Here is a 4,923-nt window from a genome sequence, read left to right on the forward strand (position 1 = left end):
CCCTGGGAGTGCCCACGCCGTCCCTTAACCCTGCAGGACACTATCATCCAGCAATAAGCAGCCCTCTGCCTCCACGGGGCTCAAACACCTGGGCCCGTTGTGCGAGCACCTGGCGTACGTGCAGGCAAGCCGCAGACGCCTCTGGCCGGAACCCACCACTGCGAAGATCCCCCTTTTCTTCCATCCGTAAAGGGGTCCTCCTTGAGGAGTGGAGGAACATGGGGAGGCCCCCAGGAGATGGCCTTTCTCCGAGCCGCGGCTGGCTCATTTCGGGCCTATAAGCGGGCCGCGCGTGCGCACTCAGGCTCCCCACCACAAGCCTCCCTCGGGTCACGGGACCCACCCTTGACGTGTCTCCTGAACCACTGTTGAGGGGTCACGTCACCCACCCCTGAGGGGTCACGGGAGCCACCCTGGAGGTGTCACGTGACCCACCCCTGAGGTGTCTCGTGACCCACTCCAGAGGTATCACGTGACCCACCCCTGAGGGGTCTCGTGACCCACTCCCGAGGGGTCACGTGACCCACCCCTGAGGGGTCACGTGACCCACCCCTGAGGGGTCTCGTGACCCACTCCCGAGGGGTCACGTGACCCACCCCTGAGGGGTCTCGTGACCCACTCCCGAGGGGTCACGTGACCCACTCCCGAGGGGTCACGTGATCCGCCCCTTAACGGTCACGTGACCCACCCTTGAGGGGTCTCGTGACCTACCCTTTTGGGGTCACGTGACCAACCCTTGAGGGGTCTCGTGACCCACCCTTGAGGGGTCCCGTGACCCACCCTTGTGGGGTCTTCTGACCCACCCTTGGGAGGTCACGTGCCCCACCCTTGAGGGGTCACATGACCCACCTTGAGAGGTCACAGCTGTTTTACAGGGTCCCTGCGCACCTGTTCGGGGAAACAGCAGCCCTCCCTGCCTCTCAGAGGACCGCACGATTTCCCACAGGCCACACTGCCTAGCAGTACCTTCAGCCCCGCACAGACAGTGTGCTAAGGACAGACTTGGGTACCGGGGGCATGGGCGGGGGATTTCCCATGGAACTCTCTAAGGGCCCGGTGCCCTGTGTGGCCCGGGGAGTGCCCATGCCGTTCCTTGACCCCGCAGGACACTTGCATCCAGCAATAAGCAGCCCTCTGCCTCCACGGGGCTCAAACACCTGGGCCCGGTGTGCGGGCACCTGGCGTACGTGGAGGCAAACCCGCAGACCCCTCTGGCGCGAACCCACCACTGCGAAGATCCCCCTTTTCCTCCATCCGTAAAGGGGTCACGCTTGAGGAGTGGAAGAACATGGGGAGGCCCCCAGGAGATGGCTTTTCTCCGAGCCGCGGCTGGCTCGTTTCGGGCCTATACGTGGGCCGCGCATGCGCACTCAGGCTCCCAAGCACACACCTCCCTTGGCTCACCTGACCCCCCCTTAGAGGTCACAGCAGTTCCACAGGGTCCCTGGGCACCTGTCCGTGGACACAGGAGCCCTCCCTGCCACCTAGAGGACCACGCGATTTCCCCTGGGGAACACTGCCCAGAAGCACTCCCAGCGTCGCACAGACACTGTACGCAGGATAGACTTGTGGACCAGGGGCCTGGGCGGGGAATTTTCCAGGGAACTCTCTAAAAGCCAGGTGCCCTCTGTCGCCCTGGGAGTGCCCACGCCGTCCCTTAACCCTGCAGGACACTATCATCCAGCAATAAGCAGCCCTCTGCCTCCACGGGGCTCAAACACCTGGGCCCGTTGTGCGAGCACCTGGCGTACGTGCAGGCAAACCGCAGACCGCTCTGGCCCGAACCCACCACTGCGAAGATCCCCCTTTTCTTCCATCCGTAAAGGGGTCCTCCTTGAGGAGTGGAGGAACATGGGGAGGCCCCCAGGAGATGGCTTTTCTCCGAGCCGCGGCTGGCTCATTTCGGGCCTATAAGCGGGCCGCGCGTGCGCACTCAGGCTCCCCACCACAAGCCTCCCTCGGGTCACGGGAACCACCCTTGACGTGTCTCCTGAACCACTGTTGAGGGGTCACGTCACCCACCCCTGAGGGGTCACGGGAGCCACCCCGGAGGGGTCACGTGACCCACCCCTGAGGGGTCTCGTGACCCACTCCCGAGGGGTCACGTGACCCACCCCTGAGGTGTCTCGTGACCCACTCCCGAGGGGTCACGTGACCCACCCCTGAGGTGTCTCGTGACCCACTCCCGAGGGGTCACGTGACCCACCCCTGAGGTGTCTCGTGACCCACTCCCGAGGGGTCACGTGACCCACCCCTGAGGTGTCTCGTGACCCACCCCTGAGGGGTCTCGTGACCCACTCCAGAGGTATCACGTGACCCACCCCTGGTGGGTCTCGTGACCCACTCCCGAGGGGTCACGTGACCCACTCCCGAGGGGTCACGTGACCCACCCCTGAGGGGTCACGTGACCCACCCCTGAGGGGTCTCGTGACCCACTCCCGAGGGGTCACGTGACCCACCCCTGAGGGGTCACGTGACCCACCCTTGAGGGGTCTCGTGACCTACCCTTTTGGGGTCACGTGAGCAACCCTTGAGGGGTCTCGTGACCCACCCTTGTGGGGTCTCCTGACCCACCCTTGGGTGGTCACGTGCCCCACCCTTGAGGGGTCACATGACCCACCTTGAGAGGTGACAGCTGTTTTACAGGGTCCCTGCGCACCTGTTCGGGGAAACAGCAGCCCTCCCTGCCTCTCAGAGGACCGCACGATTTCCCACAGGCCACACTGCCTAGCAGTACCTTCAGCCCCGCACAGACAGTGTGCTAAGGACAGACTTGGGTACCGGGGGCATGGGCGGGGGATTTCCCATGGAACTCTCTAAGGGCCCGGTGCCCTGTGTGGCCCGGGGAGTGCCCATGCCGTTCCTTGACCCCGCAGGACACTTGCATCCAGCAATAAGCAGCCCTCTGCCTCCACGGGGCTCAAACACCTGGGCCCGGTGTGCGGGCACCTGGCGTACGTGGAGGCAAACCCGCAGACCCCCCTGGCGCGAACCCACCACTGCGAAGATCCCCCTTTTCCTCCATCCGTAAAGGGGTCACGCTTGAGGAGTGGAAGAACATGGGGAGGCCCCCAGGAGATGGCTTTTCTCCGAGCCGCGGCTGGCTCGTTTCGGGCCTATACGTGGGCCGCGCATGCGCACTCAGGCTCCCAAGCACACACCTCCCTTGGCTCACCTGACCCACCCTTTAGAGGTCACAGCAGTTCCACAGGGTCCCTGGGCACCTGTCCGTGGACACAGGAGCCCTCCCTGCCACCTAGAGGACCACGCGATTTCCCCTGGGGAACACTGCCCAGAAGCACTCCCAGCCTCGCACAGACACTGTACCCAGGATAGACTTGTGGACCAAGGGCCTGGGCGAGGAATTTTCCAGGGAACTCTCTAAAGGCCAGGTGCCCTCTGTGGCCCTGGGAGTGCCCACGCCGTCCCTTAACCCTGCAGGACACTATCATCCAGCAATAAGCAGCCCTCTGCCTCCACGGGGCTCAAACACCTGGGCCCGTTGTGCGAGCACCTGGCGTACGTGCGAGCACCTGGCGTACGTGCAGGCAAACCCGCAGACGCCTCTGGCCGGAACCCACCACTGCGAAGATCCCCCTTTTCTTCCATCCGTAAAGGGGTCCTCCTTGAGGAGTGGAGGAACATGGGGAGGCCCCCAGGAGATGGCTTTTCTCCGAGCCGCGGCTGGCTCATTTCGGGCCTATAAGCGGGCCGCGCGTGCGCACTCAGGCTCCCCACCACAAGCCTCCCTCGGGTCACGGGACCCACCCTTGACGTGTCTCCTGAACCACTGTTCAGGGGTCACGTCACCCACCCCTGAGGGGTCACGTGACCCACCCCTGAGGGGTCTCGTGACCCACTCCAGAGGTATCACATGACCCACCCCTGAGGGGTCTCGTGACCCACTCCCGAGGGGTCACGTGACCCACCCCTGAGGGGTCTCGTGACCCACTCCCGAGGGGTCACGTGACCCACTCCCGAGGGGTCACGTGACCCACCCCTGAGGGGTCACGTGACCCACCCTTGAGGGGTCTCGTGACCTACCCTTTTGGGGTCACGTGACCAACCCTTGAGGGGTCTCGTGACCCACCCTTGAGGGGTCCCGTGACCCACCCTTGTGGGGTCTTCTGACACACCCTTGGGAGGTCACGTGCCCCACCCTTGAGGGGTCACATGACCCACCTTGAGAGGTCACAGCTGTTTTACAGGGTCCCTGCGCACCTGTTCGGGGAAACAGCAGCCCTCCCTGCCTCTCAGAGGACCGCACGATTTCCCACAGGCCACACTGCCTAGCAGTACCTTCAGCCCCGCACAGACAGTGTGCTAAGGACAGACTTGGGTACCGGGGGCATGGGCGGGGGATTTCCCATGGAACTCTCTAAGGGCCCGGTGCCCTGTGTGGCCCGGGGAGTGCCCATGCCGTTCCTTGACCCCGCAGGACACTTGCATCCAGCAATAAGCAGCCCTCTGCCTCCACGGGGCTCAAACACCTGGGCCCGGTGTGCGGGCACCTGGCGTACGTGGAGGCAAACCCGCAGACCCCTCTGGCGCGAACCCACCACTGCGAAGATCCCCCTTTTCCTCCATCCGTAAAGGGGTCACGCTTGAGGAGTGGAAGAACATGGGGAGGCCCCCAGGAGATGGCTTTTCTCCGAGCCGCGGCTGGCTCGTTTCGGGCCTATACGTGGGCCGCGCATGCGCACTCAGGCTCCCAAGCACACACCTCCCTTGGCTCACCTGACCCCCCCTTAGAGGTCACAGCAGTTCCACAGGGTCCCTGGGCACCTGTCCGTGGACACAGGAGCCCTCCCTGCCACCTAGAGGACCACGCGATTTCCCCTGGGGAACACTGCCCAGAAGCACTCCCAGCGTCGCACAGATACTGTACGAAGATAGACTTGTGGACCAGGGGCCTGGGCGGGC

The sequence above is a fragment of the Desmodus rotundus genome, chromosome 2 (assembly GCF_022682495.2).
Source record: "Desmodus rotundus isolate HL8 chromosome 2, HLdesRot8A.1, whole genome shotgun sequence".
Classification (NCBI taxonomy): domain Eukaryota; kingdom Metazoa; phylum Chordata; class Mammalia; order Chiroptera; family Phyllostomidae; genus Desmodus; species Desmodus rotundus.